Genomic DNA, 15,030 nt, shown 5'->3' with positions numbered 1-15,030 from the left:
CATTTTACTCACTCTCCCAGCAGTCCTCCACTCCTCCTTCACATCTCTCAACAAAGACTCTGGAAATAGATAAGCAATGGGCAACACATTGGCAGATGGAATACAATGTTGGGAAATGTGGACCTGTGATTATTTCAGAAAGAATAAAAGACTGAATATTACATAAATTGAGGGTTATCATAAGAGTTGGTGTTACAGTGTGTATTGGAGAGTTCAGTCTGACCCATTCTGACATCACTCCATCACCCTAATGGTCAATGGCCCCATTGCTCTCAGTACACAGGGGATATTTCGATGTGTTTGGATGGTGGTAGGGAGTTGTATGGAGGACAGAGCTTTGAACAATTTACAAAGCTGTGGCTTTATCCAAGAGGCCATCCTTTCTTTCCACGTGAAGATCCGAAAATGATGGGAATGGCTGACTGCTTTTGAATGAAGAGGCTGCTGCTCGGGGTATACATCAATATGATGTACTGGTCACACGACAGCATTAATGGGGCAAAATAATTTGTTATATCAAGACGGAGTTAACAACATCTTCATAATCTGGTCCATCTTATAATTGGTTGTGAGCGCTGAAAGGGAAATTGCATCAAATCAGCAGAACAAAAACAGGCCATACTGGTATTTACACTTCTCCTACCTTGCTTCAAACTCTTAATATGCTCCCTGTGCCCGTTTTGACATCTAAAGTTCCCTCAAATACTGTCCATTGACGCTAATTTTCCCAACAATCCCTGGTGGCAGCAGGTTCTGCACACTGCCTGCTCGGAGCAAAAAAGCTTCTCCTGCAATTTTTTCCATGCACATATCACCCTCTGAGTGAAAAAGTTGCCTCTTAGATCTCTTTTATATCTTTCTCTCACCCTAAACCCTCTAGTTCTGGACTCCCCCACCCCAGGGAAAAGACTTTGCCTATTTACCCTATCCATGCCCCTCATAATTTTGTAAACCCCTATAAGGTCACCCCTCAGCCTCCTACATTCCAGGGAAAACAGCCCTAGCCTGTTCAGTCTCTCCCTAAAGCTCAAATCCTCCAACCCTGGTAACATCCTTGTAAATCTTTTCTGAACCCTTTCAAGTTTCACAACATCTTTCCAACAGGAAGGAGACCAGAATTACACTCAATATTCCAACAGTGGCCTAAGCAATGACCTCCCAACTTCTGTACCTAATACTCTGACTAATAAAGGAAAGCATACCAAATGCCTTCTTCACTATCCTATCCTATCAGCTTTCAAGGAGCTATGAACCAGCACTCCAAGATCTCTATGTTCAGCAACACTCCCTAGGACCTTACCATTAAGTGTATAAGTCATGCTAAGATTTGCTTTCCCAAAATGCAGCACCACACATTTATCTCGATTAAACTCCATCTGCCACTTCTCAGCCCATGGGCCCATCTGATTAAGATCCTAAGGTGTCCTTCTTCACTGTCCACTACACCTCTAGTTTTGGTGTCGTCAGCAAACTTACTAACTATATCTCTTATGCACACATCCAAATCATTTATATAAATGATGACAAATAGTGGACCCAGCACCGATCCTTGTGGCACTCCACTGGTCACAGGCTTCCAGTCTGAAAAACAACCTTCCACCACCACCCTCTGTCTTCTACCTGTGAGCCAGCTCTGTATCCAAATAGCTAGTTCTCCCTGTATTCTATTGGATCGAATAGATCCCATGGGGAGCCTTGTCGAACGCCTTACTGAAGTCCATATAGATCACATCTATCACTCTGCCCTCATCAATTCTCTTTGTTTCTTCTTCAAAAAACTCAATCAAGTTTGTGAGACATGATTTCCCATGCACAAAGCCATGTTGACTGTCCCTAATCAGTCCTTACCTTTCCAAATACATGTACATCCCGTCCATCAGGATTCTCTACAACAACTTGCCCACCACCGATGTCAGGCTCGCTGGTCTATAGTTCCCTGTCTTGTCCTTACCACCCTTCTTACACGGTGGCCCCACGTTAGCCAACCTCCAGTCTTCTGGCACCTAATTGTGACTATCGGTGATCCAAATTTCTCAGCAAGAGGCCCAACAATCACTTCCCTAGCTTCCCACAGAGTTCCAGGGTACACCTGATCAGGTCCTGGGGATTTGTCCATTTTTATGTGTTTCAAGGCATCCAGCAATTCCTCCTCTGTAATATGAACATTTTTCAAGATATCGCCATCTATTTCCCTACATTCTATACCTTCCCTGTCTTTTTCAACAGTAAATACTGATGCAAAATACACGTTTCATATCTGCCCCATCTCCTGCGGCTCCACACAAAGGCCGCCTTGCTGATCTTTGAACGGCCCTATTCTCTCCCTAGTTACCCATTTGTCCTTCATGTATTTGTAAAATCCCTTTGGATTCTCTTTAAATCTATTTAGATTAGATTAGATTAGATTACTTACAGTGTGGAAACAGGCCCTTCGGCCCAACAAGTCCACACCGCCCTGCCGAAGCGCAACCCACCCATACTCCTACCCCTACATTTACCCCTTACCTAACACTACGGGCAATTTAGCATGGCCAATTCACCTGACCTGCACATCTTTTGGATTGTGGGAGGAAACCGGAGCACCCGGAGGAAACCCACGCAGACACGGGGAGAATTTGCAAACTCCACACAGTCAGTCGCCTGAGGCGGGAATTGAACCCGGGTCTCTGGCGCTGTGAGGCAGCAGTGCTAACCACTGTGCCACCGTGCCGCCCACTGATTTGCCAAAGCTATCTCATATCCCCTTTTTGCCCTCCTGATTTCTCTCTAAGGTACACTCCTACTGTCTTTATACTCTTCTGAGGATTCACTCGATCCATCCTGTCTATACCTGACATATGCTTCCGTCTTTTTCTGAACTAAGTCAATATTCAATCAACTGCAAAATGATTTATGTGTTCCCTTATTAACAAGTTATTTGATTCACAGCACAAAGCACCAAATTATTTTAATCCACATCATTAAACATACTGATTTTTTAAATTATTGGTTTAAATTTCATCTGCAAGCAACTTGCAATGAAAGTGAAATAATTGGTGCTCATCAGCAAATAAGGAATCCAAAATCTTGTAAAACAGACTTACAAAACAATAGTAAGGGAAAACCGAATCCAGCACTCTGAGATATGTTAGGGACGGCACAATTCTCTGACCTAAACACGATAAAAAGTGAGGTGAATTTGTTTCATCCATATTGAATGTATTTCCTAAACATACCACTCATGCCTTATTTATCCGCTTTATCATGCAACAAAATCAACTTAAACACACTTTTAGTCAATTCTTAGACACAGTTATACAGAGGAATACAAAAATAGGCCTGTAAAAGTCAAGCAAGTTCAGAGTTTGATTCCTGATCTGTGAAGTGTCAACCAAACTCAGTATTTGCTTTATTCCTGATGAAGGGCTTTTGCCCGAAACGTCGATTTTGCTGAAGCTCCTCGATGCTGCCTGAACTGCTGTGCTCTTCCAGCACCATTGATCCAGAATCTGGTTTCCAGCATCTGCAGTCATTGTTTTGACCCATTTGCATTAGTTGGTCATTGGAGATTGGAAGTTTTCTAAGAATTGCAGAATTTCCCTTGAGGATGACAACAACATATCTCTCCAGATCTCCAAATTTTTGTCTCAGTAAGATTAGGTCTCATTCTTCTAAACTCAAGAATATAGTCCTTCTTAATGTTCCTTCATAGGAATCATCTCACCCCAAGGATTCATTTAGTGGTCTCACATGGAATGTTGTTTAAGAAGTGAAAATCCTAACAGATCCACTGCCATTGACAAATTGGATCCAACATTGGCTTCATGGCAGAAAGTAAGGATGATGTTTGAAGGGGGCCTCTGCAACTGGAGTCTTTCACCCAGCGATACATCACAGGTACAGTGTTGGTCCCTTACTGCTGTGCACATTAATGATAAAGACACGAATGTTCCAAGTGTGAACAGTAAGTTCATAGGCAACACAACATTTGAAGATGTACTCAGTCACAAAATGTCTTAGTCTCTAGGATAACACAGATGGTGACAAGGCCTATGCAGAGACAAGTAGAATTCTGTCCTGAAAAGTGAGAGCTGAAGTGGGGGGATTAATAAGTCAGGACAATGCATGCTAAATTAAAATTTTGGGAAGTACAGAGGATCAGATATATTCGTGAACGCAGGAGGACCAGTGGTTAAGGTGGTTAAAGCAGCTATTGTATAGTTGCCTTTATTGGTGAAGGCATTGAATGTAAGAGCAAGGAGGTAATGACGGAATTGAAAATAACACTAGTTAAGCTACAGATGGAATACCGTGTACAGTTCTTGTCACCACACGATAGCAAGTATGTAACTGCACACGAGAGGATGCACATGAGATTCCTGTTTGGTCTGGAAGAATTGCTTGGTCTGGACGAATTCAGCTATGGAAAGGAACTAAATAAGCTGGGGATGTCTTCAATAGAGCACAGAAGGCTGAGGGGGAATCTGATTAAGGTGTAAAGATTGAAAAGGGTGTGGAAAAGTTTCTTTCCTTCCTCGTTAATAATCAGGGGCTACAGTGTAATACATGAAGCAGAATGTTTAGAGGGGAATTGAGTAAAAACGTTTCATCCAGGAGGTGATGGATATCTGCAACTCACTGCTTAAAAGATTGGCAGAGACAGGAACCCTCGAGACATTGAAGAACTATTTTAATGGGCTCTTGAAATGCCATAGCACCCAAAGCTCCTGGGTGGGGATGTGGTTTGGGGTGGTGCTCTTGTGGCATTGTGTAGATATCATTCCTATCTTTGCGGCATGGGATCCAGTTCAGGTTCTTCCTGCTTCAGAAGATAGTCATAAGTCTGTCTGAATAGATAGATTAAAACACAAGAAATGCAAATTCTTTAAAATGGTCATGTGCTGAGCGAGGACATCTGGGTTTGAGTTTCACTTGTGTCAGACAAATGTCATCATGTGTCAGAATATGTTGATTAAAAATACCTGGAAGGCTGTGGGCTAAGTGGTAGAAAATGGGATAAGAATAGATGGCTGATTTATGACTTGGGCAGAGACAAAGGGCATTGTCGTGAATACTCTATTGAGCCAGCTTCACAGATGATGGCTATCTGAGTTATTGTATAACCTAGGTTCAGTTCTTCCTTCCCTATCCTAAAAAGAATGAACAATTGCAGACCTCAATCCCTGACTTTGTGAACATTGAAAAATGCCAATGTTTGAAGCAAGATGTTGGATGTATTTACCAGGCATGGGAAATGATTCCTGATGAAGGGCTTTTGCCCAAAATATCGATTCTTCTGCTCCTTGGATGCTGCATGATCTTCTGTGTTTTTTCAGTCCCACACTCACGTCTCTGATATCCAGCATCTGCAGTCCTCACCTTTTCCTCCCACATAGGAAATGTTTATGCATATGAACCCAGCCCACAAGATCACTCATCTTACACATAGAAATATTCTATTCAGAAAGCAACACACGTGTACGTGCAAACAACACATGATTATAGCTTCAAACATGCAAATGCTGATGCCTTCATTATAATTGTAAGGAGAACTGTTTCACGGCATATTGAGGACAAAGTGCCAGCTTGTGGAAAGATGAATCAGACTTAGTTGTATAGTTTAAAGTTTATGTATTACAATTTCAGAATGTTTCATTTCTGATAAGGAACATAAAGGATGACTTACCTGCTTTCTTTTCACCTTTTGCATGTTGTGTGTCAGTACGCGATTTGGTTTCCTTCAAACTGTTGCCAAGGGTGACAAATTTTGAAGTTCCTCCCAGAAGCTGTACAAAGAAAACCAATTATTCCCTTACTATAATAACTCGATACCTCCCATAATATCAATTGAAAGAACATAAGAGATTTCAAGTCACAAATATTTATTTTAAAAAACAGTATAAAGCGTTTGATAAGATTCCCCATGTTAGGCTGATGGAAAGAGTGAAGTCGTATGGGGTCCAGGGTGGATGAGCGAGATGGATAGAGAACTGGCTGGGCAACAGGTGACAGAGAGTAGTAGTGGAAGGGTAAATGGAAATCAATTTTTGAACAGATTTGTAGCTCAGGTAGACATTTCGGATGTAAGTCTGCTCACTGATCTGGAAGGTTTGTTGTCAGACGTTTCGTCACCACACTAGGCAACATTATCAGTGAGTCTCTGGTGAAGTACTGATGGTCCGTTCTGCTTTCTATTTATGTGTTTAGGTTTCTTTGGGTGGGTGATGTCATTTCCAGTTCTTTTTCTCAGAGGATGGGAGATGGAGTCCAAATCAATGTGTTTATTGATAGAGTTCTGATTGGAATGCCTTGCTTCAAGGAATTCTTGTGTGTATCTCAGCTATACCTGTCCTGGGATGGATGTATTGTCAAAGTGGTGTCCTTATTTGTCTGTATGTACTAGTGATAGTGGGTCATATCATTTTGTGGCAGGTTGATGTACATGCATTGTGGTAGTTAGTTTTCTGCCTGTTTGTCTCATGAGGTTTTTGCTTCAGTCCTTGCAAGATATTTTGTAAATGACATTCGTTTTGCTTGTTGTTTGTCACGGGATGTTTAAGTTAATTCGCCACTGTTTCAGTGCGTTGTTAGGTTTGTGGGCTACCGTGATGCCAAGCAGTCTGAGTAGGCTGGATTTTATTTCGGAGATCTTTTTGTTGTAGGGTAAAGTGGCCAGGGTTTCTGGGCATGCTGTGTTTGCTTATTTGGGTTTGTTGCTGAGGAATCGGCAGACTGTGTTTACTGGGTACACATTCTTCTTGAATACAATGTATAGGTATTTCCCTTCTGCTCTTCGTAGTTCCTCAGTGCTGTAGTGTGTGGCGGCTCATTGAAATAATGGCCGAATGCAGTTTCGTTTGTGGGTTTTAAGATGATTGCTTCCATTGTTCAGTATTTGGTCCGTGCATGTTATTTTCCTGTTGATACACGTTTGAAGTTCCCCATTGAGCGTTGGCTCTACTATGACATCTTGGAATGGCAGATTGTTGTTGTTGATTAGATTGCAAGAGCGACATGCCCTTGTGAAATTGAGGCATAAAATTGGCAAGATTAGGGAACCAAGGATGACAGGTGAAACTGTGAGACTAGCTAAGAGGAAATAGGAAGCAAACATAAGGTCTAGGTGATTGAAGACAGACAAAGTTTTGGAAGAATATCGGGAATGTAGGACCAATCTGAAATGAGGAATTAAGAGGGCTAAAAGGGGTCATGAGATACCTTTTAGCAAAAAGGGTTAAGGAAAATCCCAAAGCCTTTTATTCATATATAAGGAACCAGAGGCTGATGAGAGAAATGGCTAGCTCACTCAAGGACAAAGGAGGAAAGATATGTGTGGTGTCAGAGAAAATGGATAACATTCTTAATGAGTACTTTGTGTCAGTGTTCTCCGAGGAGAGGGACATGACGGATATTGAGGTTAGGGATAGCTCTTTGAGTACTCTAGGTCAAATCAACATAAGGAGGGAGGAAGTGTTGGGTATTCTAAAAGGCATTGAGGTGGACAAGTCCCCAGGTCTGGATGGAATCTAGATCAGAGTAGTGCTGGAATCAGGTGAATCCTGATGAATGCCTTTTGCCTGAAACATCGATTTTCCTGCTCCTTGGATGCTGCCTGACCTGCTCTGCTTTTCCAGCACCCATCTGATCTAAACTCTGGTTTCCAGCATCTGAAGCCCTCACTTTTGTTTGGATGGAATCTATCCCAGGTTACTGCAGGAAGCGAGATCAGAAATAGCTGGAGCCTTAACAGTTGCGGCATCCTTAAACACTGGTGAGGTCCCGGAGGACTGGTGAACTACTAATGCTGCCCCTTGTTTAAGAAGGGTAGCAGGGGTAATTCAGATCATTATAGACCAATGAGCCTGACATTCGTGGTAGGGAAACTACTGGAGAAGATACTGAGGGATAGAATTTAGTCCCATTTGGAAGAAAATGGGCTTATCAGTGATAGGCAACATGCATTTTGTGCAGGGAAGGACATGTCTTATCAACAGAGTGGAATCACAGTTTGTGTGTTGCCCCCCAGGTGCCAGGATTTGTTATGTCTTGGATCATGTTTTCGGATTCCTTGAGGGGGTAGTAGGAGCAGCTCCAAGTCATGGTCCACAGAGGCATTAATGACATAGGTAGGAGAAGGGATTGGGATTTAAGGCAGAAATTCAGGGGGTTGTGGTTGAAACTTAGAGCTCGAACAGAGTTGTTATCTCTGGTTTGTTAACCATGCCACCTGCTGGCGAGGCGAGGAATAGGAAGAGAGAGGAGTTGAACACAGGGATGGTGCAGGGGGTGGGGCTCAGATACTTGGATAATTGAGGCTCATTCTGGGGTAAGTGGGGCTTCTACAAATGGGATTGTTTACACCTGAACCAAGGGGTACCAATATCCTGGGAGGGAAATTTGCTCATGCTGTTTGAGAGAGTTTAAACTAATTCAGCTGGGAACCTGAATTGTAGCACCACTGTACATGAGGTTGAGAGCAGTGAGGTCATAAATAAGAGTTCAAGGTCGAAAGAATGTACCGGCAAGCAGGAAGGTGGTTTGAAGTGCATCTACTTCAACCCCAGGAACATCCGGAATAAGGTGGGTAAACTTGCAGCATGTGTTGGTACCTGGGACTTCAATACTGTGGCCATTTCGGAGACATAGATGGAGCAGGGGCAGGAATGTTGTTGCAGGTTTCAGGGTTTAGGTGTTTCAGTAAGAACAAGGAAGATGGTGAAAGAGGGGGAGATGTGGCATTGTTAGTGAAGGACAGTATTACAATGGCAGGAAGTGATGGAACAGCATTAGCTACCCTCCAGTCTTACGGCACCTCACTGTGGCTGTCGATGACACACATAATCTCTGTTCAGTGCCCCTAGATTGCCGAATACCCTGGGATCCAACTAATGAGCTCCTGAGGATTAAGCTACCTCTATACGTTTGAAGAGTTCCAGCACCATCTCTTCTCTGTTGTGGAATCTTTCCAAAGCATCACTATTTATTTCCCATATTCCCAACTGTTCATGAATTTCTCCACAGTAAATTCTGAAGGGAAATATTTGTTAATATCCTAACCATCTACTCTAGTTCCACACCTAGACGGCATTGTTGATTTTTACAGGCCTCTATTCTTTCCTTATTTATTGTTTAGCCCTTGTGGAACCTTGTCAAAAAGCTCCTGAAACTTCAAATAAACCATATTCCCCCACCCACCATGCCCCTCCCTCATTCTTAACTATTCTACCAATTATTCTGCCTATAGCCATACCAACAAATAAAATCAAGCAGGCTCATAGAAAGAAATATCTTTTATAAAACATGTCTCCCATTGTTCCTAAGAGTCCTGTTATTCTTTATTGTCATATCCTTTCTAATACATTCCAGCACATTTCAAACTTACTGTTAGGCTAACACCATTTGGTTTGAGAGTATTTGCTCAAAGGGTTTTGGGAGTCCCTTGTGTATCAATCTGAAAAAGGTTGCTTCCAGGTTCCACGGGAAGTGGAGAAGGCAAATCAAATGCTGGCATTTAATTCAAAGGGAATGGAGAATAAAAACAGGGAGGTGTTGCTGAAACTATACAAGGTACAAGTTAGACCACACCCAGAACGTTCTGAACAGAATAATTGCATTGAAGGCAGGCGAGAGAAGGTTCACTAGACTGATCTTGACAATCAAGGGCTTTGCTAATGAGAAGATCATGAATGGATTGAGTTTGAACTCATTGGAGTTGAGAAGAATGTGTGAAATATTTCATGAAACATTCAAGATTCCAAAGGGTTTTGACAGGGTAGATGCCTGGAAGTTAGAAAATAGATTAGTGCTCACCATGGCCTTTTTGACCATGATGTTATTCCAGTTGAATACCATCTGCCTGCAAATGGTCCATATTGCTCTACTCGCTATATGTTCAGATGTCTGTCTAAATGCCATTTGAAAACTTTGCTAACATTTCTGCTTCTACAATCTCCCAAGGCACTTTCTATTCTTTACATAAATAAAAATTCTTGCCTCAGGCATTTAAACATTTAAACATTTCCGTCTCACCTTAATCCTATGCACCATTGTATTTGATACTTGCACATTCAAAAAGAAATTTCAACTAATCACATTATCCTTGCCTCTCCTAATTTTATATTCCTGTACCTGGTCACCCCTCAGTCACTTACACTCTGACAAAACAATCCAAGTTTGTCCAATCTCACCAGAAAGCTAACACACTCTCAAAACATCGAACACAGGCAACATTCTGGTAATCTGCTTTTGCATCCTTCGGATGAGAGGGAAAAGATATAAAAGAGACCTAAGGGGCAACTTTTTCACGCAGAGGGTGGTACGTGTATGGAATGAGCTGCCAGAGGAAGTGGTGGAGGCTGGTACAATTGCAACACTTAAGAGGCATCTGGATGGGTATATGATTAGGAAGGGTTTGGAGGGATATGGGCCGGGTGCTGGCAGGTGGGACTAAATTGGGTTGGGATATCTGGTCAGCATGGACAGGTTGGACCGAAGTGTCTGTTTCCATGCTGTACATCTCCATGACTCTAAGTTGACCACAGTGTTACGTGCATTAGTCAGAGGTAAAATGTAGGGGAATGGATACTCTTCAGAGGGTCTTGTTGGGCCAAATAGCCTGTTGCCACACTGTAGGGAATCTAATCTAAAGACAGTGATGAGGAGTAATGTGTTCACTCAGAGGATCGTGAATCTGTGGAATTCCTTACTGCAGAGGGCTGTCAAGGCTGGGTCTTTCAGTTTGTTTACAGCAGAAATGGCCACATTTTACTTAAGCAGGGAAACAAGGGTTACATGGAAAACACAGGAAAGTAGAGTTTGGGATCATCAGATCTACCAAGATCTCATTCAATCGCAGAAATACCTGATGGGCCAAATGGCTTAATTCCACTTCTGTGTCGCATGATCTTCGCTTAATCAGTTTCAACCTCAATAAAAGATTGTATAATATTATGGTTCTGTGCTCACAGAACTCGTTTATAATGAGATTATTAGACATTTATCATTACACAGCATTTGATCCAGAATAGCCCATTCTATGTTGTAATAGAAAACCATCTCAGAGATAATCTCGGATTCCATCCATTGCAGTTATCCAGTTGGGAATGAGACTCCTATCACACGTAGTAACTTTCGTGCCCTTGCTACAAGTACATCTAATTTCCTGACTGAAACCATATTTGCATGACCATCCCTGGCTGGTGCCTGCACAAGAATTTCTACTAATAGTTGCTGCCCCTTGTTGTTTCTCAGCTTCAGCCAGAAAGAATCTGCATTTTGATTTTCCAATCCACATGGCTGTCTCACTAATACACTGACTGCATCTGTTCTTCACAACACAACTTGACTTCACTTGGTTTTTTGCCTATTTTGCCTAAATCCCGACAACCCTTTGATATTCAATCCCTACAAACCATTGGCCTTGATTTTCATGTCCTCGTTGTCTACAGGAATAGTGCCAGTAGACTGGAGGATAGCAAATGTGGTTCCCTTGTTCAAGAAGGGGAGTAGGGATAACCCTAGTAACGATAGGCCGGTGAGTCTCACTTCTGTTGTGGGCAAAGTCTTAGAGAGAATTGTAAGGGATAGGATTTATGAACATCTGGATAGGAATAATGTGATCAAGGATAGTCAGCATGGTTTTGTGAAGGGCAGGTCGTGCCTCACAAACCTTATTGAATTCTTTGAGAAGGTGACTAAGGAGGTAGACGAGGGTAAAGCGGTAGATGTGGTGTTTATAGATTTTAGTAAAGCTTTTGATAAGGTTCCCCATGGTAGGCTACTGCAAAAAATACGGAGGTATGGCATTGAGGGTGAGTTGGAGGTTTGGATTAGGAATTGGCTGGCTGGAAGAAGACAGAGGGTAGTAGTTGATGGTAAAGGTTCATCTTGGAGTGCAGTTACTAGCGGTGTTCCGCAAGGATCTGTTTTGGGACCATTGCTGTTTGTCATTTTTATAAATGATCTGGAGGAGGGGCTAGAAGGTTGGGTGAGCACGTTTGCGGATGATACAAAAGTCGGTGGAGTTGTTGACAGTGAGGAAGGATGTGTCAGGTTACAGCGGGATATAGATAAGTTGCAGAGCTGGGCAGAAAGGTGGCAAATGGAGTTCAATGTAAGTAAGTGTGAAGTGATTCACTTTGGTAAGAGTAACAAAAAGATGGGGTACTGGGCTAGTGGTCGGATACTTGGTAGTGTGGATGAGCAGAGGGATCTTGGTGTCCATGTACCTATCGCAGGTAAATAGTGCGGTGAAGAAGGCATATGGCGTACTGGCTTTTATTGGTAGAGGAATTGAGTTCCGGAGCCCTGAGGTCATGATGCAATTGTATAAGACTCTGGTGCGGCCGTTATCTGGAGTATTGTGTGCAGTCTTGGTTGCCATACTATAGGAAGGATGTGGAGGCACTGGAACGGGTGCAGAGGAGGTTTACCAGGATGTTGCCTGGTATGGTAGGAAGATCGTATGAGGAAAGGCTGAGGCACTTGGGGCTGTTTTCATTGGAGAAAAGAAGGTTTAGGGGTGACTTGATAGAGGTGTACAAGATGATTAGGGGTTTAGATAGGGTTGACCATGAGAACCTTTTTCCACGTATGGAGTCAGCTATTACGAGGGGGCATAGCTTTAAATTAAGGGGTGGTCGGTATAGGACAGATGTTAGGGGTAGGTTCTTTACTCAGCGAGTCGTGAGTTCATGGAATGCCCTGCCAGTAGCAGTGGTGGACTCTCACTCTTTATGGGCATTTAAACGGGCATTAGATAGCCATATGGAGGATATTGGGCTAGTGTAGGTTAGATGGGCTTGGATCGGCGCAACATCGAGGGCCGAAGGGCCTGTACTGCGCTGTATTTTTCTATGTTTTCTATGTTTTCTATGTTCACTTCCCAGCCATGGTCATTCTGCAGCCGCACCTTCATATTGACAGTTCAATCATATCAGATCATTTCAGATAATGCTGTCATTCCACCTGCCTTGTCACAAATGCAAGGAGTGATTCAGTGATTGTGGGGGTAAAGGGACAATCGGTGTGTTACAGAGATAGCAAATCGTATAGGGATTCTAAGATGTTACAAAGTTAAGCACCGGTTGAAAATAATAGTGGGTGAAAGGACTTTAGGGATTAGAGGAAGCTACAGAGATAGTGGTGGCTGGATTAAATTCCAGAGATAGAGCTGGGTGTTGGTAGAGAGTGGCAGACAACCTGAAAGGCAAAGATAAGAGCATTTTAGAGAGAAGACAATTGTATAAACTAGAGCAACGAACAGATATATGGAAGGTTGTGGAGACTGAAGAAGTTTACAGGTATCAGAACAAAGAGCAAAGAACAAAGAAAATTACAGCACATGAACAGGCCCTTCAGCCCTCGAAGCCCACGCCAATCCAAATCCTCTATCTAAACCTGTTGCCTATTTCCTAAGGATCTGTATCCCTCTGCTCCCTGCCCACTCATGTGTCTGTCTAGATGCATCTTAAATGACACTTTCGTACCTGCCTCTATCACCTCCACAGCCAATGCATTCTGGACATCCATGACCCTCTGTGTAAAGACCTTTCCATGCATATTTCCCTGAAACTTTTCCCCTCTCACCTTGAACTCGTGACCCCGAGCAATTAATCCTCACTCTGGGGAAAAAGTTTTTTGCTATCCACCCTCTCTCTATCTCTCATGATTTTGTAGACATCAATCAGGTTCAACCCCCATTTTTCTCATGAAAATAATCCTATTCTACTCAACTTCTCTTCATAGCAACTGCTCACCATACCAGGCAACATTCTGGTGAACCTCCTGTGCACCCTCTTTAATACATCCACATCCTTCTGGTGATGCGGCAACCAGAACTGTACACAGTACTCCAAAGTCCGAAACAACTCTGACAGGCCCTGCCAGCTCTTATACTCAGTACCCGGTCCGATGAAGGAAAGCATGCCATATGCCTTCTTGACCACTCTATCGAACTCCATTGCCATCTTCAGGGAACAATTAACCTGAACACCAAGATATCTCTCTACATCAATTTTCAACAGGCCTTTCCATTTACCGTGTAATTCGCTCTTGAATTGGAACTTACAAAATGTACCACCTCACATTTGCCCAGATTGAACTCCATCTGCCATTTCTCCGTCCAACTCTCCAATCGATCTATATTCTGCTGCATTCTCTGACAGATCCCTTCATTAACTGCTACTCCAACAATCTTAGCGTCGCCTGCAAATGTGCTAATCAGAAAACCTATATCTTCCTCCAGATCACTTATGTATATCATAAACAACAGTGGTCTCAACACTGATCCCTGTGAAACACCATTTCTCCATTTTGAGAAACTGCCTTCCACTGCTACTCTCTATGTCCTGCAGACCAGCCAGCTCTCTATCCAACCAGCTAGCAAACCCTGGACCACACACAACTTCATTTTCTCCATCAGCCCACCATGAGGAAACATATCAAACACCTTACTGAAGTCCATGTATGTGGCGCTTATAATACTTCTCTCATCAGTCACGTTTGTCATTTCCTCAAAGATTTCTGTTAAGTTGGTAAGACATGACTTTCCCTGCACAAAACCATGTTACCTATCACTGCTAAGCCCTTCTAAATGTCATCCCATCCCTCAATATCTTCTCCAGCAGTTTCCCTACCACTGACATCAGGCTCACCGATCTATAATTACCTTGATTATCCCCTGCTGCCCTTCTTAAACAAGAGGAAACATTAACAATTCTACAGTCCTCCTGGACTTTGCCCGTGTTCAAGCTTGCTGCAAAGATATCTGTTAATGCCCAGCTATTTCCTCTTTTATTTCCCTCAGCAACCTGGGATAGATCCCATCTGGATCTGGGGACTTGGCTCCCTTAATGCCTTTTAGAATATTCAACACTTTCTCCCTTTTTATGCTGACTTAACTGAGAGTAGTCAAATATCTATCTCGAAACTCAGCATCCATCACGTCCCTCCTCTCGGTGAGCACTGATGCAAAGTACTTGCTAAGACTCTCACCCATATTTTTCTGACTCCAAGCATAACTTTCCTCCTTTTGTCCTGAGCGGGCCAAAG

The sequence above is a fragment of the Chiloscyllium plagiosum genome, unplaced genomic scaffold (genome assembly GCF_037043375.1).
Source record: "Chiloscyllium plagiosum isolate Xiang-an unplaced genomic scaffold, Cpla_swu_hap1 HiC_scaffold_28, whole genome shotgun sequence".
Taxonomy (NCBI): domain Eukaryota; kingdom Metazoa; phylum Chordata; class Chondrichthyes; order Orectolobiformes; family Hemiscylliidae; genus Chiloscyllium; species Chiloscyllium plagiosum.
The sequence above is the reverse complement of the archived record's forward strand: the minus strand, read 5'-3'. Positions refer to the sequence as shown.